The sequence below is a fragment of the Pleurodeles waltl genome, chromosome 10, assembly GCF_031143425.1.
Source record: "Pleurodeles waltl isolate 20211129_DDA chromosome 10, aPleWal1.hap1.20221129, whole genome shotgun sequence".
In the NCBI taxonomy this organism is placed as follows: Eukaryota; Metazoa; Chordata; class Amphibia; order Caudata; family Salamandridae; genus Pleurodeles; species Pleurodeles waltl.
The window spans coordinates 1023102869-1023126437 of NC_090449.1; the positions used below are offsets into that span (position 1 = coordinate 1023102869).

Genomic DNA, 23569 nt, shown 5'->3' on the forward strand with positions numbered 1-23569 from the left:
ATGAAAGGTGAAAATCCTAAATTGTTGAGGTGGTCTATATCCCTACAGGGAATGGACTATACAGTGGAACATAGACCTGGGAGTAGCCACTCCAATGCAGATGGACTCTCCAGATATTTCCACTTAGACAATGAAGACTCATCAGGTCATGGCTAGTCTTATTGTCCTTCGTTTGGGGGGTGGGTTGTGTAGGAAAGTACCATCTTGCCTGGCATGTTACCCCCATAATTCACTGTATATATGTTGTTTTAGTTGTATGTGTCACTGGGACCCTGCCAGCCAGGGCCCCAGTGCTCATAAGTGTGCCCTGTATGTGTTACCTGTGTTATGATTAACTGTCTCACTGAGGCTCTGCTAATCAGAACCTCAGTGGTTATGCTCTCTCATTTCTTTCAAATTGTCACTAACAGGCTAATGACCAATTTTACCAATTTACATTGGCATACTGGAACACCCTTATAATTCCCTAGTATATGGTACTGAGGTACCGAGGGTAATGGGGTTCCAGGAGATCCCTATGGGCTGCAGCATTTCTTTTGCCACCCATAGGGAGCTCTGACAATTCTTACACAGGCCTGCCACTGCAGCCTGAGGGAAATAACGTCCACGTTATTTCACAGCCATTTTACACTGCACTTAAGTAACTTATAAGTCACCTATATGTCTAACCTTTACTTGGTAAAGGTTGGGTGCTAAGTTACTTAGTGTGTGGGCACCCTGGCACTAGCCAAGGTGCCCCCACATTGTTCAGGGCCAATTCCCCGGACTTTGTGAGTGCGGGGACACCATTACACGTGTGCACTACATATAGGTCACTACCTATGTGTAGCTTCACAATGGTAACTCCGAATATGGCCATGTAACATGTCTAAGATCATGGAATTGCCCACTCTATGCCATCCTGGCATTGTTGGCACAATCCCATGATCCCACGGGTCTCTAGCACAGACCTGGGTACTGCCAAACTGCTTTTTCAGGGGTTTCACTGCAGCTGCTGCTGCTGCCAACCCCTCAGACAGGTTTCTGCCCTCCTGGGGTCCAGCCAGGCTTGGCCCAGGAAGGCAGAACAAAGGACTTCCTCAGAGAGAGGGTGTTACACCCTCTCCCTTTGGAAAATAGTGTTAAGGCAGGGGAGGAGTAGCCTCCCCCAGCCTCTGGAAATGCTTCCATGGGCACACATGGTGCCCATTTCTGCATAAGCCAGTCTACACCAGTTCAGGGACCCCTCAGCCCTGCTCTGACGCGAAACTGGACAAAGGAAAGGGGAGTGACCACTCCCCTGACCTGCACCTCCCCTGGGAGGTGCCCAGAGCTCCTCCAGTGTGCTCCAGACCTCTGCCATCTTGGAAACAGAGGTGCTGCTGGCACACTGGACTGCTGTGAGTGGCCAGAGCCAGCAGGTGACGTCAGAGACCCCTTCTGATAGGCTCCTTCAGGTGTTGCTAGCCTATCTTCTCTCCTAAATAGCCAAACCCTCTTTTCTGGCTATTTAGGGTCTCTGCTTTGGGGATTTCCTTAGATAACGAATGCAAGAGCTCATCAGAGTTCCTCTGCATCTCTCTCTTCACCTTCTGCCAAGGAATCGACTGCTGACCGCGCTGGAAGCCTGCAAAACTGCAACAAAGTAGCGAAGACGACTACTGCAACTCTGTCACGCTGATCCTGCCGCCTTCTCGACTGTTTTCCTGGTGGTGCATGCTGTGGGGGTAGTCTGCCTCCTCTCTGCACTAGAAGCTCCGAAGAAATCTCCCGTGGGTCGACGGAATCGTCCCCCTGCCACCGCAGGCACCAAAGAACTGCATCACCGGTCCTCTGGGTCTCCTCTCAGCACGACGAGCGAGGTCCCTTGAATCCAGCAACTCTGTCCAAGTGACTCCCACAGTCCAGTGACTCTTCAGTCCAAGTTTGGTGGAGGTAAGTCCTTGCCTCCCCACGCCAGACTGCATTGCTGGGAACCGCGTGTTTTGCAGCTACTCCAGCTCCTGTGGACTTTCTGAGGGAATCCTTTGTGCACAGCCAAGCCTGGGTCCACGGCACTCTAACCTGCATTGCACGACCTCCTGAGTTGTCCTCCGGCGGCGTGGGACTCCTTTGTGCAACTTCGGGTGAGCACCGTTTCACTCCACTTCGTAGTGCCTGTTCTGGCACTTCTGCGGGTGCTGCCTGCTTCTGAGAGGGCTCCTTATCTTGCTGGGCGCCCCCTCTGCCCCCTGACGCAATTGGCGACATCCTGGTCCCTCCTGGGCCACAGCAGCATCCAAAAACCCTAACCGCATGACTTGCAGCTAGCAAGGCTTGTTTGCGGTCTTTCTTCAGGAAAACACTTCTGCACGACTCTCCACGGCGTGGGACATCTATCCTCCAAAGGGGAAGTTTCCAGCCCTTGTCGTTTTTGCAGAAACCTCAGCTTCTACTGTCCAGTAGCTGCTTCTTTGCACCCACAGCTGGCATTTCCTGGGCATCTGCCCACTCTCGACTTGATCGTGACTTTTGGACTTGGTCCCCTTGTTCCACAGGTACCCTCGTCTGGAAATCCATCGTTGTTGCATTGCTGGTTTTGGTCTTTCCTGCAGAATTCCCCTATCACGACTTCTGTGCTCTTTGGGGAACTTTAGTGCACTTTGCACTCACTTTTCAGGGTCTTGGGGTGGGCTATTTTTCTAACCCTCACTGTTTTCTTACAGTCCCAGCGACCCTCTACAAGGTCACATAGGTTTGGGGTCCATTCGTGGTTCGCATTCAACTTTTGGAGTATATGGTTTGTGTTGCCCCTATCCCTATGTGTCCCCATTGCATCCTATTGTAACTATACATTGTTTGCACTGTTTTCTAATACTATACTGCATATTTTTGGTATTGTGTACATATATCTTGTGTATATTTGCTATCCTCATACTGAGGGTACTCACTGAGATACTTTTGGCATATTGTCATAAAAATAAAGTACCTTTATTTTTAGTATATCTGTGTATTGTGTTTTCTTATGATATTGTGCATATGACACTAGTGGTACTGTAGGAGCTTCACTCGTCTCCTAGTTCAGCCTAAGCTGCTCTGCTAAGCTACCATTATCTATCAGCCTAAGCTGCTAGACACCCTATACACTAATAAGGGATACCTGGGCCTGGTGCAAGGTGTAAGTACCCCTTGGTACTCACTACAAGCCAGTCCAGCCTCCTACAGTGCCCACAAAGACATATACATTTTGACCACATTCTTCTATAAATGAGCAGTAAAAACACCATTTGGCAATCCCTTGGAATGAGTGCTAGGCACAATCATTATAATTAGGGATATGGTTCAAGTGGGAGGTATATTATTGCTATGCATGGCTCTCATAGGGAGTCTCTATTGTTTAATCCAGTTTCTGAAAGTCATACCTCCTTGCTATGACACCACAACAGGTGATAAGACTGATGATGAACTGTTGTGACATCTCACCTATTGTGAAAGGCATTCCAGGTCAGGCGACAGGGCACCCTGAGAGCCTGTCAATGCAGCAGCTCTGCTTGTCTACTTTGAAAGCTGAAAGCACAGCTGCAGAAGGTGTAGGGGTGGAAGGCGGAGAAGGTAGTGGGTTTTGGTTAAGGATAACAGGTTAGATATTTATTTATCACATTTGCATCAGGAAGGAGAGGGCATGCTATGTATAGCTCTCCCATTATCCTCGGCCCCTGCGCAGAAGTTGAAGGCAGGTGCAGATGATTTTGGGGGCCCTACATAATATTATAGATGGGTAAAAAGTGAATTACGAGGATGTTTCCCCCCTCCTCGAGTTCTGAGCGCCATCATAGGCAACTTGAGCTTGTTTATTTGACATCACTCTGAATGCCTAGGTGAAAAACATTCCCTTAATTCACAAAACACCCCCTTAATTCACTGCTACCCATCTATAATTCTATATTTTCCTGTAACTCACCTTCTATTATTGGTAACCTCAACCCGTTCAGAGGCAAAATAAAAAGCTAAATTTGCAGCACGAGGGCGAGAGTCAAAGGAGTTCACATGCAGGTAATCAGATTATCACGCGCTGCCACTGGGTGAGATTAATGATGCCCTCCTACAAATGCATTGGAAACGCTATGTAATTAAGGATTACAGCTATCTCAAGGGGTTTTAAATGCTGTACAAATGGACAAATCATGCCCCACTGTCACCTCAAGGAGATGCAATGAGGGTCCCACAAGCAAGTGATTTTAATTTTTATTATTGCCCAAGAGGTGTCAAAAGACAATATACAAATACAGAAAACAAGCATTTACAATGCAATGGGTCTCGCATTTCCTCGAGTTAGAGCTACTAGCGTTGTAAATTCCTAGCTGGACTTTTCTTGCCACATAAATTGAAAATGAAAACTAAAACAGTTGACATAAGCGAGCTGATTCAAAGCAACATGGCTGCCATGAGCGCAAAGGAGAGACACAAAAAGAAAAAAAAGTTTGCTTGCATTCAAACATATCAGCAAATGTGCAATTATCCATGTAACAGATTCAGTGTCCAAGGCGGTAACAAAACCGACCCAAGGAGGGACAAAGGTAAAGCATTTACCAATGACATCAAGTGATTTTTGAAAGGCAAGTCCCTGAACGAGCGAAAGTGATGGGCGTGCGGGGGGCGTGGTTAAAAGCCCACAAGACTTATAACAGGTCAAAGCGCTTGCGTGCTCGACCTAAAAAGGACACAAGTTAGAACTCATTCAAGGATATCAATCTACTTTTCTATAGCATATGTAAACAGGTAAAGTATTCCAAGTCATACCAGTGAAAAACTGGCTCAAAGCTTTTCTTAACATCTGGCAGTCTCTGACTTCATTGGCCCTTATCCTGAGTCACCCGTAATGTGCGCTTTCTACCAGGTATAAGCTGCACAACTAGTAAATACTGACATAATGGTGTTCAGTTTTTACCAATGGGCAATTTGTATCCTCATTCCAATTTACAAAACTATGAAACGGATATAATGATCTACTAACGTAATATTTCCCATTCCATGGTGAGCAAACTCAGAATGTGCATTATTTACTTGCACAATCTGCACTAGATTTTATCTGGCAAAAAGCATGTGTGGAAATAATTTGCACCAGGGTTATAATTAGGCCTGGGTGAAATTTTGCTTACGCTGGAGCAATCGGAGTAATTTCACATTCCTCTTGTGATGTAAAATTACAGAAAAATGCCTGATTATGTCCGTTTGCATACTTTGGGGAAAAAATGTCAACTCAAGAACACAGGAACAGAGCGCGAGTAGCTGCTGGCTGCAACTGTTCCTGTTATGGAGCATTTAGCACTATTTTCTTAAGCATCCTAGGGCTCATACTGGACTCAAGGGTGGAGTTTGCGCTCAGTCAATAGAGCTAAATGCAGGGTGACACTCCTCACCCAATTCTGCATAATTCTGCTGTAATTTTGCATAGCTACGCTTCAGCAAACTACATTTTAAGTTTAGGAGTACAATAGTGTATTAGTCTAAAAGTCAAAGAAGGAATGTTAAAATGTTAAGTTTTCAAATGTTCTGCTCCGGAAATAATGGAGGCTGCAGCTATATTAACAAGGCCTGGACAGGGACACACTGGAACCACTCTGCTAGGTCATTTCTATATGATACCATGGCTTGGACTACTGTCCAAAAAATGTACTGCCCTAAAAGTGAAAAATTAGAACTTTGCAGGCTTTGCAAGGATCTTAAAGTGTTGAACTACTTTCTGGTGTCAGTCAAAGGCACTGTTGAGAGGCCCACAGAGAGCAGCAATGTCATAGAGTAATGGCCAAGTTCTACCTACCATTTCTGAACTGGCTTGTGATGAGACTAACAGACTTTAATGATAACTCTAGTAGCATCTTCTCCAGGCCACCTAGCACTCAACAAGCTTAAGGCCGGACCCTTCCGTGTTTGAAGTCCCAAAAGGATGACACTCGAGTTTAAAATGAAATGTTGTTTCCATACTAATATATGGAAATGTCTAAATGAATACCTGGCACTCTAGAACCTCTCTCCATAGGCTCCATTTAAAGGTTAAACAATGTGGGAGACAGCTGCAACGCCACTCTGGCTAATGTAATCGATGAACTGGCCCGCTTCGCTCAAAATATGAAGAAACCTTTTTTCTTTAACATCAAAACCTGCTTCCCAACAGTTATAGTTCTGCGGAGTCTGAAGTAAGTAAATGCAGGCACAATGACCTCAACAATTTCCAGTCCATCAAAGGTCTACCATTCCAACCCAGGACACTATAACATCGGGTTGCCTCATCACTCAAAACACTTAATTCATGAAAATATTCTATAGAAACACTGTCCCTCGAGCTTCAAATACAAAAACAGTCACCCTAAGCTTTGTTTGCTGCTGAGAATACTAGATGAGGGCAAAGTCTCCCAACACCAACGATCAATCCATTCTCAGGGCTGTGGTATTATATACTGGTTCACCTCTTACTTCAGAGGCAATACAAAAAAGTAACAATAACACTGATTTTTAGACTGACATAAGACTTATTATAATTACAATCGTTAACCTGTGCTTAATACCTCATAATTGTGACACCATGCTTTTTAATAGCGACATGATGATTTTTTCTACTGAAAAGAATTGTAATTGAGGTCATTAGCTGTAACACACACTAAACAAATAGGTACATACTAATATCACCTTGTCCTCTGCTAATACTAAATTGTCATATTTAAGGCGGATGTTACAAGTGTGCTGGGTTGTTAAATTCTTAAATTGAGTTAGCATTCATATACTTAGTACTCAGGCAAAGTTTGAGGTTTCCAGGGCATTGTGGGTAAAAAACAAAATCTCATAGAATCCATGCAAGTCGCCCCCTTCCTGGATTCCCCTAGGTGTCTGTTTTTCTAAAATGTACAGGTTTGCTAGGTTGTCTAAGGAGTCGGTTAAGCTACAGCCCAAAAACAACAGCTACCCACTTTGCAAGAACATGCTAATGCCTATTTGAAACATTCAATATCTGTTGATTCTCTTTACTGTAATCCAATATAAGTCAAATATGATCAAAAAGGATGGTGATATTGGATCACAAATTGGCACTCGCCCATTTGTAACATATAGGAAAGTGCCATCATTGAAAGATATGGTAGTGAAAAGTCACTTTGAAGTGCCGGCAGTTTCCAACTGGTTAGTAGATGGAAATGAGGGCTTTTTTGCTACAATAAGTGTAAAGCATGTAAGATTGGCTGCAATAAGTAAGAGGTCATAGATTTCCGGGGTAAAGAAATCCTGATTAAAGATAGGATTACATGCAAGACCACATTTGTAGTATATGACATAGAATGTCTTTGTGGCTTGAGATATATAGGCAGCACCATATGTCCCCTGAAGAAGCGTATTCTTGAGCATGTTAGGGTGGTAAAAAATGATGATAATAATTATGCTATGACCAAACATCTGAAAAATCATGAAAAATCGATTTGGTTACATATGAGATATTTTGGTATCGCAACAGGAAAGAAACAAGAGAGAGGAGGGGACAGAGTTCAAGAGAGAGGAGGGGACAGAGATCAAAAATTGAGGCGTCTAGAGTCGAGGTACATCATCAGACTAAAAACTAAGATCCCGTATGGGATAAATAGCGACAAGGAATTGTATTGTCACTTGTAAATATGTAAAATAAAGTAAAACAAAATTAATAAGAGGAATGGCCAAATAATTCTAATGATCAGTATTAATTGCACCAGGTGTGTAATAATAGATATATTATGCTGACAACACAGGATAAATTGATTTATGAAAATGAAAAGTGGTACTAAACCATTACTGTGTAAAATGTATTATACTATATAATATAATAATATCAGTACAATCTGGATAAAATAGATGTATGGTGCAGTCTATGACAATTGTATATATTGTGAAAGATGGTTTTATCTGCTGAGGTGAATACTACATAAGTTGGTTTGATGACTAGAAGAAGCAAAAGTATTTTTGTTTTAAATGTAAATATTTTGTTTGTAATATAACTATGTGGGTTTTCTTCTTTGCCTTAGTTTTTTGTGTAATATAACGAGTTTAAAATGATTGGACTACTTATCCCAGAATGCCACATAAAGGCATGTCGGGATAAAGAGTATATAGAGTCAAGAATGGATCACTTAATCACCGTGATCAAGACCTTGTTGGTTGAAAGGCGTTGGTGTTATCAGTTACAGATTAAAGAAGAAAATCAAGAACCCTGTGAGTGCCGCGTTATTGACTTTGTGTCAAAATTATGTGGTGATATATATATATATATATACATATATTTGTATATATCAATAAAAGAAGAGAGAACTCTGGATAGTTCCTAGGTTTAGGTGGAGGGAAATGCAGCAGTGATAGTTACCTGAGCTAACTGTAACTTACGCCCCAGCAATGCGCTACTCATGCCCTCCGGCATTACATCAATTCATAACATGGTCAATGACATCACTGAAGACATCATCCAGTGAGTGTGTTTTGAAAAAGTTTCTGAGACTTACAAGATATATATTAAGCTATTGCAGATATAGCCTCAGGCTAAGATCCAGGGGGTCAGGGTACTCCTTACCCTGCTTACTTATTCCTCTTTCTTTTTAATTAACTGAAAACAGGGACCAAGTACCTGTCTCCTGTAATGGTGGCTAACAACATTACACTTCAAGTTGAGGCCTACCAATCAGAGTGTGAGTTCCCACGGGGACGCGTGTGAACGAGGCGGTCGACTGGGGAAGAAAGCCCCCTCGGCCAATCAGAACCAAACTTCTGAACGGATTTACACCAAATCACAAGAAGCACGCTTTCTAAGAAAAGATCTAGCTTGGTACTAAAATGTGGTTCAATTCCTTTCTGCCATTTTGCCTGAAGTTGTATCTAAATTCCCTATAGTAGCTGCATGGGGAAACTGTGTTTTGGGACCCTCCTTTTGTCTCAGCCCGTTTAACGGATAACCCTGAAACTTTCAAGGAAGGAGCTGAGATGGGTGAACTTTTATTAAATAAAATTTCATGAATATTAGTCAAACTGTGCCTTTGTTATTAACAAACTCAAAAATCTTTTTCTATGGTCACTAGGTTCTAACTTTAACTACACAGTGGTGACTGCCATTAGGTAAAATATGCATATATATACACAATACACAGATAAACATAGATATATCACATAATGGGGTTCACCACTGTGTAGCTATAGTTAGGTCAGGATTTCCACAGGAAGAGCGTTTTTTGGTTTGGTTATAACTCTGGTGCCATTTGAATTTGATGAATCTTCAAAAAACATTCTAAAAAAAAAAATAGAAAATAGTCATCCATTTCAGCTCCTTTTTGGAACTTTTTGTGGCTATCTGCCAAGTGAGGGATGAGAAAAAAAAGAAGGGGAGGTATCCCAAAACGAGTTGTCCCCGTGCAATTAACCATTGGGGTTTTGGGAAGTGTTTTAGAAAAAAAAAAACACAGCTGAACATAACTACACCAAATTTGCCAGACAGCTAGTTCTTCACTCAGATAGCACTATTGTATGTTATTTTTTTGATTTTGTGTATATCCTTTCAGTCGTTTTAGAGAAATTCAGATTCACATGTTAGTGGTATCTGTCCGGGACCCCGGCGTCTCCTAGAGATCTGATTGACGGGCCACATCATCAATGGAAATGTTGCGGCTGCCATTTTGGGGCCTTAGGGACTCGATCCTTGTGCCCTGAGTGAAAAAAAGGAACAAGAGGGCAGGGTAGAGGCAATCTGCCACTCCAAAATGGCGCTGGAAATATTCACTAGCAGTGAGGCGACACTTAATGAAGTTCTGTCCCTGTACAAGTGGTTTTAAGGGGTTTATATTATTGTAGGGTGCTTATATGCACTATTCTAGACTGCTTAAATGCAGAATCTTCTTTGAAGAAATAACTGGATGCACATTTCCCCACCTCCCAGGGGAAACAGGATTACCTAATATATAATGCATGAGGATCATGCTGCAGGCTTCACAAAGGCCTTGATGAGACAAGTGTTTCCAGGCACCTGCTCATCCCAGAGTCAAAGGAGCAGCTGCTCTCCCCCACCTCCTGGCTGCAGGACCGCAATTACCGGCACAAGCATCGAACTCTAACCCAGAATAAAAAGTAAAACGACACTAAAACACCGGTTACCAAAAAACAAGGGCACGCCCACATTTCTGTTTCGGGTATACAATCGTGGCAGGAGGCCAACTGCCATATTTAGGTAGTGATCGCTGCCTTCCGGTTTCATGGCGCTATATGACACAGTTATTAATTTATCCTACGAAATGGTACGTGATCCATCATGAAAAGAAGGCTGATGGGTCAAGTCGACCTTTCCAAGTACTCAAATGTAGCATAAAATGTTTGCAGCAGCCGCACTAACCAACTGAGCGACCTCGCCTTTTTATTAATACGTACGTGTAGAACATGGACTTGCCTGTGCAGAATACTTTGTAACGAAGTATTTTTTAATTCGAATCTATACTTATTAACCGTCCAACGCTGGCTCCCATTATATGTTAAAACTCGTATTTATTGGAGCCAAAAAATTAACTGCAGCTAACATAACACCCTAACCGAATGGCATTCATTGAATGGACGAAAGGCAGATTCGGCCCTACTGGGGTTCAAACCTGTGACTTGCAGATTGCAGGCAGATTCCCTGAGGCAGGCAGAATGTGTATTTAAGTATTTGTGTCCCTCTCTCAGCATTCACAATGTTAGCAGAAAAAGAAAGTGAGTCACAGGCAAACATTTTGAGTAGCCCACGATCACACATGATATCAACCAAAGAGGGGGGTGGGGTTAGAATTCATACCTCGGGATTCCAGAGTTGACAACAACCATTAAACCATTATCATTGCATTCACCGACTGAGCTATCTCGCCGCTTGCAAACATCACGGAAGGCTGGCGAAGAGATGTAGCAAGAATGAGCCAGCAGAAATCAGAAACAGTGACTGATCACTGAACCGACAAGGACATGGTATGTTCAACTTTATGCGTTTGGGAAATGCCCAAAAGCAAGAATAACTGTGGCAGACAATTCGAAAAGGAGCCACACATCATATGAAACACGGGACATAAAACATAAAAACAGCAACACCAAGGCTCTGAGAGGGATGCAGAGAGCAGAGTCGGACGGGGTTGCTCTTCAGTGCAGCATGACGGACAAAGATGCTGGACACTGGCACAAGCAGGACTCACCAGCGGTACCCAGCAGCCGCACCCTCGCCAGACCTCCAGGAAGCATCACCAGCGGCCACGGGGGTCCCAGTCCGTGTGGTCCAGGGGGGAGACTGCCCTCTCCCACTGCTTCTCCTGATCAAACGAAATAAATGAAAATGTTTTTTTCTCCTGCAAGAGGTGGGGGCAAATATCTTCCCAGATTGCTGTGTGCTCTTCCCCCTCCCCTGAAAAATAGAAACATTCGCTGTCAGAGCAGAGCTGCACCATCTGCAAGGAGGGATAGATGCCCCGGTCTCCCCCTGACTGCCGGGGTCCGTCACCTCTCTCCGTCAGCACCCAGAGGTCCCTCCGTCGCCTCTCTCAGTCGGCTCCCAGAGGTCCTTCCCGAGAGCTCCCCGTCTGCAAGGAGGGAAGGTGCCCCCGGTCCCCCCGGTCTCTCTCTGACTGCCGGGCTCCGTCACCTCCGAGAGGTCCCTCCCTGAGAGCTCCCCGTCTGCAGGAGGGAAGGTCCCCCCGTTCTCCCCCCGACTGCCGGGCTCCGTCACCTCTCTCAGTCACCTCCCGGAGGTCCCTCCCTGAGAGCTCCCCGTCTGCACAAGGGAAGGTGCCCCGGTCTCCCCCTGACTGCCGGGCTCCGTCACCTCTCTCAGTCACCTCCCGGAGGTCCCTCCCTGAGAGCTCCCCCCTGTGCATGAGGGAAGATGCCCCGGTCTCCCCCTGACTGCCGGGCTCCGTCACCTCTCTCCGTCAGCTCCCGGAGGTCCCTCCCTGAGAGCTCCCCGTCTGCATGAGGGAAGGTGCCCCGGTCTCCCCCTGACTGCCGGGCTCCGTCAGCTCCCGCAGGTCCCTCTCTGAGAGCTCCCCGTCTGCACAAGGGAAGGTGCCCCGGTCTCCCCCTGACTGCCGGGCTCCGTCACCTCTCTCAGTCACCTCCCGGAGGTCCCTCCCTGAGAGCTCCCCGTCTGCAGGAGGGAAGGTGCCCCGGTCTCTCTCTGACTGCCAGGCTCCGTCACCTCTCTCCGTCAGCTCCCAGAGGTCCCTCCCTGAGAGCTCCCCGTCTGCAGGAGGGAAGGTGCCCCGGTCTCCCCCTGACTGCCGGGCTCCGTCACCTCTCTCCGTCACCTCCCGGAGGTCCCTCCCTGAGAGCTCCCCCCTGTGCATGAGGGAAGATGCCCCGGTCTCCCCCTGACTGCCGGGCTCCGTCACCTCTCTCCGTCAGCTCCCGGAGGTCCCTCCCTGAGAGCTCCCCGTCTGCATGAGGGAAGGTGCCCCGGTCTCCCCCTGACTGCCGGGCTCCGTCAACTCCCGCAGGTCCCTCCCTGAGAGCTCCCCGTCTGCACAAGGGAAGGTGCCCCGGTCTCCCCCTGACTGCCGGGCTCCGTCACCTCTCTCAGTCACCTCCCGGAGGTCCCTCCCTGAGAGCTCCCCGTCTGCACAAGGGAAGGTGCCCCGGTCTCCCCCTGACTGCCGGGCTCCGTCACCTCTCTCAGTCACCTCCCGGAGGTCCCTCCCTGAGAGCTCCCCGTCTGCAGGAGGGAAGGTGCCCCGGTCTCTCTCTGACTGCCAGGCTCCGTCACCTCTCTCCGTCAGCTCCCAGAGGTCCCTCCCTGAGAGCTCCCCGTCTGCAGGAGGGAAGGTGCCCCGGTCTCCCCCTGACTGCCGGGCTCCGTCACCTCTCTCCGTCAGCTCCCGCAGGTCCCTCCCTGAGAGCTCCCCGTCTGCAGGAGGGAAGGTGCCCCGGTCTCCCCCTGACTGCCGGGCTCCGTCACCTCTCTCCGTCAGCTCCCCGTCTGCAGGAGGGAAGGTCCCGTCACTCCAGCTGCTCGCCTCAGCCTCCCAGAGGTCAGCGCTGCATGCACAATGATTTTCCGCAGTGCTCCTGAATCCCCCAAGGAGAGACCGTCTGGGCAAATCTCTCTCCTTTTCCAAGAAAAAAAGCTTTGGCACAGCAGCTGCGCCCGGATTGTGGGCGGGTGGCAGAAAATAAACAAGAGGGGGAAGCTAGAAAAATGCCCAACACCATCAAAGAGCCGCGAAATGGCATAATTCCCTTCGAGGACCACTGTTTTCACCCACACTGGTCTTTTAAAAACCGCACGAAGCAAAGCGGTCCTCTCGGCGTTATGTACAGCTTGGGCGAGACGAACCCCTGGTTTTAGAAAGGTTTCTAGAAGGCTCGGGCATGACTCACAGTTGGTTAACGCCCGGCTGAGATGGAGGGAGCCATGCTTTGCCTTCAGTGACCTGTATTTAGATGTTTTCACTTTGGCAGTGAATCTTTCTTCCTTTACCTGCCAACTACGAATATGAGCCAGTGTTGAGTTTCAGTGGACAGCATGCAGGCATGCTGGGACTTGTAGTTTTACGTTAACCATTAGAACCATAGACAGGTAAGTTGGAGCAGGCTGTCTGCCGTTTGCTCAGAAAGCAAAAACACTGGGACAGGCTAAATAGTCGCCCTACGACGTCATACCTGTTGGCAGATTTATATTTACAAGGCGCACCGAGTGGGATGAAAAATGGCGTGCCAGAAATCAGGGATTGGAATAACCATTCCTATGAGGTGTTGCCTGTCTGACTAAGGGCGTGGCTTAATACAAGTTAAATAGAATCGGGTGTCTGACAAACTCATGAAGAACAAGTTACTTACCTTCAGCAATGCTCTTTCTGGTAGAGACTATCTAACCACAGATGTCTCAGCTTTTCAATACTTCCTCAGGTATCATTCTCGATCCAGAAAATCTTCTGCAGAACCGGCAAGTGGCGCCGGCAGCTCTGCTTCGACACCGTTCCGAATGCGACGGGCACGGGTCTATAAGTGAGCGGACCATAGATGCCGACATCAGTTGCTTTCCTGATACTTCCTCGCCTGCGGAGCCGATAGGATTGTTCAGGACCGTTGTGCAGATTGCGAAGTTGGGATCTTTTTGTGTGGCAAAACCAGTGTATACAAGTAGCAGAGCGTTACTGAAGGTAAATAACTTGTTCTTCTGATATGGACTTCTAATCGCAGATGTCTCGCCTTTTTAATAGATACCCAAGCAATACTTCCTAGGTGGTGGTCCATGAATTGACTCAAACTAACATGTCCTAAGAGACCGAGCAGGCAAAGTACCTTTCTCAGCGGACCTGATTGTCAAGGCAATAGTGCATGGAGCACAGGCCCTCCCATACGCAGGGGTGGCAAGGGTCATCATCGGGCCATGCTCCTCATAGGGTCAGAACTTCAACAGTTAACAGGCCCCACATGGAGGGCTCCTTGACACAGATCTTTTAGTCACTAATTGGGTTGTAAGGCTGCAAAATGAATGCCTGCAATGCTGAAGGACACTAAGAACTAAGTAAGAAGATTGGGAGGACTGGCTAAAATGAACTATGAAACCCTTCTCGTCCCTTTTATTTGTCTGTGGCGTCAAAGCTAAAAGCAGATCGGAGAATTGTGGGGAAATAATGTTCCTTATAACCTCCCTACATGACAGCTGAATAGTAATTGGTGTCAAGAAGATTGTTATTTAGTAAATCTGTCTACATGTTTCCATACCTTCATCCCCCAAAGGATCTATGGCTACTCTTCCTGACCACACATTTAATACCTAATCTTATACTGTGGTAGAGGTCCAGCACTGTATATTCAAGTATTCAAATCAACAACTGTGTCATCAATACTCGAACAAGGTCATGAATGCTTAATGCAATATGTGTCCTAGGTAGTCAACCTGAAGCTAAATTAAAAAAGATCCTTGAAGTTACAGCAAAATACGAAAAACAATACCAATAGATTGAAAGGATACAAAAGAAAATGACGTATGTCTAATAGCAAAGCCAAGTGGAATAGTGTGTTCAGCTAACATTAATAACATGTACACCCTGGCCATGCTGATATCTTCCAGTTTATCCCAGAATGTCGGTTCTCCTTACAGCCCATTTGAAAACTGGACCACACTAAACCCTGTTCTGAAATATTTAATACCAACAACCTACCAAATCCAGATACATAACTACCACATTTATGATAGAGCGAATAACCCATCCTTTTAAGAGAAAAGGAAAGTAACCCATTTTTTTGTTCAATTCTATTGGCCAGATGGTATCAAGAATAAGGATCCAAAATTCTTCTTTGTAAAGCATTGTATTTGCCTGGTTGGCCATGCCCTTGATGTCAAGGGCTCTTCCAAAAGTAGATATTTCATTTGGTGATCATTTTAACCAATTTTAAGTTAAGTGTTGAACCAGTGAAGACACCATGTTTTTATTTCAAGAGGACTGAAAGAAATTGTTTACTAGCGCAAACTAAGTTTATATTTAGGTCTAACCTGGGATGCAGATCTTTGCAATTTAATACATTGTAATGGACTGAACTGCAATCCAGAAGTCAGTAGTAGCAGCTTAGTCTAGCCAGAGGGCGGCAGTGGGGATCCCAGAGACAGCCTGCAAGATAGAATGTTAGGGTTTGAATTAAAAGGGGGGAAGTTTTTAACCCTGCAACCTGTTACAAACTATTAAGGAGTGTGGTGAGGTCACCGGGGTCCATTATCGCTGATAGAGGAAGTAGAATCAGGGCACTGACGACTGTCGCTATCTACTCCAATGCATTTAGGACCCTGGTTTAAGTACTATTCAATAGGGATTGGTACCTTGGACAGTTAAGACAGTAGAGACACATGGGTGGCTATTGGTCTAAGTTATTCTTTACATTGGCACTACGGACCACTTATTAACTTTTGGCCTAATTAAAGTATTTGACTTGTAAGCACCGATATATGAGGGGTGCTTTCAAGTCTAAGAGTTTACTCATACTATAATGAATAACGTAGGAACTCTTGACCTTGCTGCTTCAGTGGGTTTGAAATCGGTAGCACTTTATTGGTGCCCCTATTCCAAACCTGTGATGGGTTTATGTACTATCCAATATGAATTGGTACTTTGGATACGATACTTGAGCAAAAAGGTCACTCAACCTCGCTGCTTCAGTGGGCTTGAAATTGGTAGCGCTTGATTGGTGCCACTCCTCCCAACCAGTTCTGTTATTGAATTATGTATTATCCAATACAGACTGGTGTCTTGGATATTTGAGCAATTTACTTCGTTGCTCCAGTTGGTTTGAAATGGGCACTGCCGGATTAGTGCCCCTTTCATACTCTTGCAATTGGTTTTAGTACTATCCAATATGGATAGGTGCCTTTGACAGTAGAGCTTGTGAATTTCATTTCTTTAGTAATCTTTAAATTGGTAGCACTGGATTGGTGTCCTTTTTCAAATCATTTGTGATTGGTCTAAATACTAGCCAATACTCCAAAATCACGCTATGATGTATGGAGGGGGATGATTGGTTACATTCCTGGTTAAACGGAGGAGAGATAGATATTTCAGTCATGAAGCTTTCCACTATTCTGGAATTGTGGCATGCGGAGGTTGCTATTGTTTATGGGCGAGTCCGGAACGTTTGGTGTTGCATCTTTCGATTAAGGTGAGATGTGGCTCCTGAGTGTATTTTTGTTGAGCTTAGGCATTACAATTTTCATGTTCCTAGATACAGTACTGAAATTTTAAGTATCAAGAATGTTTGATTCTTGTTATAGGGATGATACTCTTTGATTTTAAGATGGAATGCTATACATGGCATTAGTTTATGGTCCTTCTATATGTTTGTGCTCAGATCCCACTGGGAAGTGATATGATCTTTCAGGACCGATGACTCGGGGGGGAGGGAGGGAATGTTGGGACCCTGTTTGCATATGAAATGCTCATGGATAGAAGAAGTGAGTTTTTTGCTATATATGATATACATTTTTGTATGATTTTACTAGAAAATATTTTTTGTCAACAGGTACATAGGATGGTTACATAATTTGTATTCAGTTTGTGATAAAATATCCTTATCATTATTAGATTAACTTATGTTGAAGGGATATGACTGTGAACTATATTGTTTAATACTTGAACTAGTTCTTGCATTCTTCATGGAAGAGGTGTAAATCATTTGAGACAAAGTATGTTCTGATGATGTATGTGTAAGAAAATTGGGCTTCCTTTTATCTAAAAATCTGAGATTAAGGAATTAAGTTTTTCTTTTTCTCTTTCTTTAGGAAGTCATTACGTATTACATATACATTCTTCTTTGGTTAATGTTTGGCTTGATGCTATTGTATTGTTTTAAAAAAAGATTTTTGGTATGTGTTCTAATTTCAGCCCTGATGAAGTCCTTATAGGATGCAACACACTGACTAGGCTGGATTTTGTTACCAATAAAGGGCATGATTAATCAGTCAGAACGGTGACAGATATCCTGTCTGTTGAAATCTCAATCCCAATATGTCTTATAGGATTTAGATGGACGGGATATCCGTCCACCAATATCTCAATCAGGCTCAAAGTCGATTTTTTATACTTAAGTATGGCTCCAGTCTAATGATGAATTAAAAGAAGAACTTTTTCTTCTGCTTGGATATGGATCATTCTTTAGATATGTTGAACGTCTAGAACAAGGACAATCCATTTAATGAACTGTGGCATTCCCTTTTCTTTGTTAGTCAAGTTCCTAATTGGGGTTAAATTTTTGGCACTAGCCAGATTAGAAGAGAACTAAGAAACAGATCTAGAATGAGAAGGCACGACTCCTGATTGGAGTCGGACAAGTAAATTCATAGTGTTTGTAAACCAGATGACGTAAGTGTCTTAGTCAAGAGAAACTACCTTCTGTTGCTTTATTTGTTGCATGTGTAGCAAACACATTTCTCTAAGGTAAGTGTTGCTGCCTGACCTTAGCTACCAAGGGTGAGCCAATGGCTCCTCATAGAAATCAGTTTACCTTTACGGCTCCAATTCATCAGGCAAAGTCACAGCTCTTCTTAAGACTGTTGCCTCTTTGTCCCGCAGTTTAACAATCTGTTTTCCTACTTTACTCCGCCATCTACTTCAAAACCCTTCCCTAAATTTAATACTGGTTCACCCTGGAATGCCTGAAAACTGTACTGACCTTTTATCTAGAAATATGTAATTGTTAGCTAGTACCATGCCAGAGGAAAATGGACCAGGTCTACTCCTGTTTTATGAACGTTTTCAGCAGACTTCCAAGCAGAAGCCTTGAACAGGCTGAAAAAAGGTAAAGTGTTAAAATGGATTATTAAGTGGCTGAAAAGTCAGTGGAAGGTGGCGAAAGGGCTACACAGTAAGGAAAATGGAGGCACGTGGTACCTCACATGTATTGGTTAGAAAAGGTCCAAGCATTTGTAAGTGATGTGCTGGAGAGGAAGGAGCAAAAAGCATATTATATGCAGATTTTTGTGAAAGGCACAATCACGACCCCGCCTCCGCTGGTGTAATCAACAAGAACTGCAGCTCGGTAGTTTGAGAGCTAGAGTTCACTCAAGGGCACAAAAAACACTAATTCCCACATTTATTTGTGCTTTGAAGTAATGAGGTATACCCACATCACTTATAATCGGTGAAAAACTTAGAAATATGGACTATTTACCATACAATTATCTAGTGTCTGCGTTATTACTCTAAATAAGCGATGGCTGAGGCATGCCCTACTCTCTTCTGCATGGCACTCCCAAGTCCAAAATGTGCAGCCGCCCTACTCTAAATAAATTTGCTGAAAGATAAATGGCCCATTACACCCAGAATATATAATTACTGTGCACTCCTGATGCATAAGCGATCAATATTCAGTTACAAATATGCGGAATCAGCTTTTAAGATGATAATAACGGCTCCTCATACAGAGTGATTCACTTTTTAATATCTATCCTATTTTGGAAACAAATATACAGCTTTAAAGTTACCTCTTTTTCTACGTTTCAGTGCAAAGTTCAATATGGTTTAATAGTTTATTCAAACTCATAATGATGACGCTGTTACGTTCCTAAAGCTGCAGCTAACTAGAAAAAACCTGAATCTTACCACTTTTGTGCAAGGGGGGGATTTGTTAAATAAAACTTATTTTAGCACATAAATTATGAACATCCCAGTCCACATGGCATTTTTGTTCTGAAATTACTGGATTAATCAAGCACTCACATGCAACATGAGTGTCTACACTCCTTAGGTATGTTTGTCTGGTTAACCTCATGGTTAGATCTAAGAAGAACAGAGTGTAGACTGACTGGCCTAGCTCCTGTACTAGCTAAAAGACAGCTGGCCATGGTGGGGGAATCCACCATGTGGATTCCACAGATACCCCAGTGGAGAAAGGCATGTTCTAAATGGGCTATAATTATGCAATACAGGAATGGTGAAAGAGAGGGGGAAAGGAGGTGCTCACAAGTGGCTTTCTGGAACATGATATACCTGAAAGTATACAAAAAGGATAACACACTCCCTTTGATAAAAGGGCAAATGTATGGCTGAGCTGAGGAAGGCCATAATGTTGTGTTGCTCTGGAATTCACCCGGAGTCATTTAGGTCATTATTATAAGTAAACTTGGACATGTGGTAACCTAATGTTGCTTCTTCATTTCTACTCGAGCTAATATGTTGTAATGAGTTACTTTAATGCCTAGTATCCACACCAACAACTTGCTATGATTCAAACTTCTGTTCATGGCTCCAATACATTTTCCAAATCGGGATACATGATGTACTGTGTGCAGGTCAGTGAAATGTAGTTGCAATGGTTATTGCTGATACAGAAACTCACATACACGTTTCTATATGTTCTCTTAACAGTAAGGTAGTTGCACTAACATTTGTCTTGCCCACTGATAGCCACCCCAAGCTGTATATTTAATTTGAAAAACATCAATAAAACTCTTAGAAATAAATGTAGTTAATCAATTTTATGTGGAACCTTAATTACAAACATAATACAAAAACACTAAACTTAATCTGGATTCTAAAAGTGAAACTTGGAAAATATTGAAGGATGGACGTAATTTTGTGAGCATGAGACCACTTTTTTCAGATGATCAGAAGCCCATCAAAATGATCCTTTCTGTGGAATGATTAAAGGCTTCAAATAACACTTGCATCTGGTATTTATACCCTGATGCAGCAAAATGATATTCCCCTTCTTGAAGTGATGAAATGTGCTTAGTTTTACGCAGCTCTTAGTCCGGGGTTTAATACTAGATGTCGATGCGGTGCGGTACACAACACTGAAGGCACATCCATGATCCATATGTTTGTACACGCCATGTCATGTCATGTTATGTATGAATCTACCTTACGGTCTTAATATCACCAAGAGTGTAACTTTCTGATGTGCACTGCAGATCTTGTTGTTTTTATTAGCAGGCTGCTTGAAATGCCCTGGTTATTAAAAGGTATCTGTAACAAGAGGGCAGCAGAAAGAATACAAGCGCTACAGAAGGAAGGGGGAATGCAAAGCTGGCAGTCTTTCAGTAATTAAGAAGTTCTTGACTGACACCCTGAATGACTGCGATTGGTCCTAGATCAGTATCAGCTCTGGCATTGCTGGGGGAGGGGGGGGGGGGGGGGAGAAAGGACAGGTTATATCATCTGGCTGTCATTACCGGTCATCGTCATTAAGTAATTATGAAAGGCAGGTGATATGATCAATGGAAGTCTTTAGTTGAAGGCAGGTCCATAATATTAAGAGGTCCAGGAAAAAGACTGATCCAGCCAATTATAGTTCCTTTAAATGGAAGAGGGTGGGGGTGTGGTCTGTCTAGCTCTCCAGATCCTTCGGGCTCAGAGGACTCGTCAGTCTTTGAGAGAAGTACTGCTGGTACCCTTGGCTGCCTTAAGTCTGCCTAACATTAACACTTCACAGTGACTGAATGTCAAGAGCCTCCTACTTGGGTGTTTCACTCTCTGAGGGTAGAGAGATCAAGCAGTCAATGGTCAACCTCAGAAGACAAAGTAAGTTTACAACCTGAGATAGAGATAACATCAGAAGACAATGTTCGTTTACAATCTGAGATACGGATAACCTTGGAAGAAGTTGTAAGTTTACAATCTGAGTTATAGATAACCTTGGAAGACGATGTAAGTTTACAGTGATAACAATAGGACATGAATAATGTGCAATCATTTGCAAAGTCCAATCAATGTTTTTTCTTCACTCAGGACAATAGGACTTTATTTACAGAAAAGTGACATTGGTTAGTAAACTTTCAACCCCAGTAAAAGCATAATCAGAATACTGAGGGATTTCTTAACTATGTTGTTAACTCACCTTCCTGTGCACATGTAGAACTAACAGGAAGCATTTACAGTATTTGCTACTTGCACCAGAGGTCTCTCAGCACATGCTGATCTAGTGTTTGAGCAGCAACAAATGCAGATTCTCGGTCTCAACAGCCAGTGTCTTTTCTATGTCTATTGTGCGTCAGTGGCTCCTGAACACTGGATACCAGATTCAAGCTACTGTCTCATTGTGCTGATGCCAAAATAGGAAGTCTGGTGCTTAGAGATGACCAGCTGCGCACAGGAAGGAGTTGCACCCGACTCCACATCTAAAGTCCAGCACTCAAAATAATGGTGGATCACATCCCCTGGTAGCTCACAGCAGTGGTCTCACTAGGGAGTGCCTTTTTCAACGGAAGGTGAATGAGGTAAAGGGGGAGTTTGCAAGGGATTCATTCACTCATTCTCTAAACAATGCTAGAAACAAAGCAATCATTTATGTCTACATCAATATCAGTCGGCAGGTCACGTGCCTCGACACAGGGTTCATGCAGCCATGTAATTCAACCATTGGCCTCAGGTGAGAGCATTTGTTCCAGACGTTTCTTGATCGATTAACTTAATATGCTTAAATTTCAGCAGGTAAAATGGCACTAAAGTGGTTCTCTCACAGGAAACAGTGGAGAGAGGCAAAAAAACAGGTACCCACACAACTTCATAGTTCATCTCAATTGGGTTGGGCACCCGAAATGTCCCTGCTTAAGCGGCTCACGCTTTGAGGCAGTAGGTCCTCAAAGCAGGCACAGAAGATACTTGTTGTGCCTAAGGTCGCTAAAAAATGGCAGGGCGGCTGCACTTCTTGGCAGTCTGCCTCTGCTTTCTAATCCTTCACCACCTCATTCTAATGCTCAGCTACAAGATGCTTGTCCGCAAACCAAAAGTTGACACTTTAAGACGCCAACGTGTTTTCTGTGTTGGTGCACAGAGTTCTGCAGATGCCAAAGTTAAAGTATTGAATGGGCTTAAAATCACTAGAATACATTTCCAACTTCTGCCAATTTTTGTAATAGCTACTCAGATGGGGAGCTATAGTTAAATTTTAGGAGGGAAACAACCAAATTCAAATGAATCTACAGGGAGTGCAGAATTATTAGGCAAGTTGTATTTTTGAGGATTAATTTTATTATTGAACAACAACCATGTTCTCAATGAACCCAAAAAACTCATTAATATCAAAGCTGAATATTTTTGGAAGTAGTTTTTAGTTTGTTTTTAGTTTTAGCTATGTTAGGGGGATATCTGTGTGTGCAGGTGACTATTACTGTGCATAATTATTAGGCAACTTAACAAAAAACAAATATATACCCATTTCAATTATTTATTATTACCAGTGAAACCAATATAACATCTCAACATTCACAAATATACATTTCTGACATTCAAAAACAAAACAAAAACAAATCAGTGACCAATATAGCCACCTTACTTTGCAAGGACACTCAAAAGCCTGCCATCCATGGATTCTGTCAGTGTTTTGATCTGTTCACCATCAACATTGCGTGCAGCAGCAACCACAGCCTCCCAGATACTGTTCAGAGAGGTGTACTGTTTTCCCTCCTTGTAAATCTCACATTTGATGATGGACCACAGGTTCTCAATGGGGTTCAGATCAGGTGAACAAGGAGGCCATGTCATTAGATTTCCTTCTTTTATACCCTTTCTTGCCAGCCACGCTGTGGAGTACTTGGACGCGTGTGATGGAGCATTGTCCTGCATGAAAATCATGTTTTTCCTGAAGGATGCAGACTTCTTCCTGTACCACTGCTTGAAGAAGGTGTCTTCCAGGAACTGGCAGTAGGACTGGGAGTTGAGCTTGACTCCATCCTCAAACCGAAAAGGCCCCACAAGCTCATCTTTGATGATACCAGCCCAAACCAGTACTCCACCTCCACCTTGCTGGCGTCTGAGTGGGACTGGAGCTCTCTGCCCTTTACCAATCCAGCCACGGGCCCATCCATCTGGCCCATCAAGACTCACTCTCATTTCATCAGTCCATAAAACCTTAGAAAAATCAGTCTTGAGATATTTCTTGGCCCAGTCTTGACGTTTCAGCTTGTGTGTCTTGTTCAGTGGTGGTCGTCTTTCAGCCTTTCTTACCTTGGCCATGTCTCTGAGTATTGCACACCTTGTGCTTTTGGGCACTCCAGTGATGTTGCAGCTCTGAAATATGGCCAAACTGGTGGCAAGTGGCATCGTGGCAGCTGCACGCTTGACTTTTCTCAGTTCATGGGCAGTTATTTTGCGCCTTGGTTTTTCCACACGCTTCTTGC

General features: G+C 44.1%; 1 protein-coding gene across 5 annotated transcripts in view; it reads right to left on the reverse strand.

Moving 5' to 3' along the window:
• POMGNT2 (protein O-linked mannose N-acetylglucosaminyltransferase 2 (beta 1,4-)) overlaps positions 1-23569 on the reverse strand; it is a 141046-nt gene that overhangs the window by 18195 nt on the left and 99282 nt on the right. For 2 of the 5 annotated variants that reach the window (XM_069211961.1, XM_069211964.1), the window contains one exon: positions 11166-11279. The exons of 1 other annotated variant lie outside the window; for it this stretch is intronic. The gene's annotated coding sequence lies outside the window, so the exon portion shown is untranslated. Of the gene's footprint in view, positions 1-11165; positions 11280-12820; positions 13450-23569 lie in introns of those variants that run through there. 2 more of the 5 variants (XM_069211963.1, XM_069211962.1) reach the window with 2 other exon arrangements.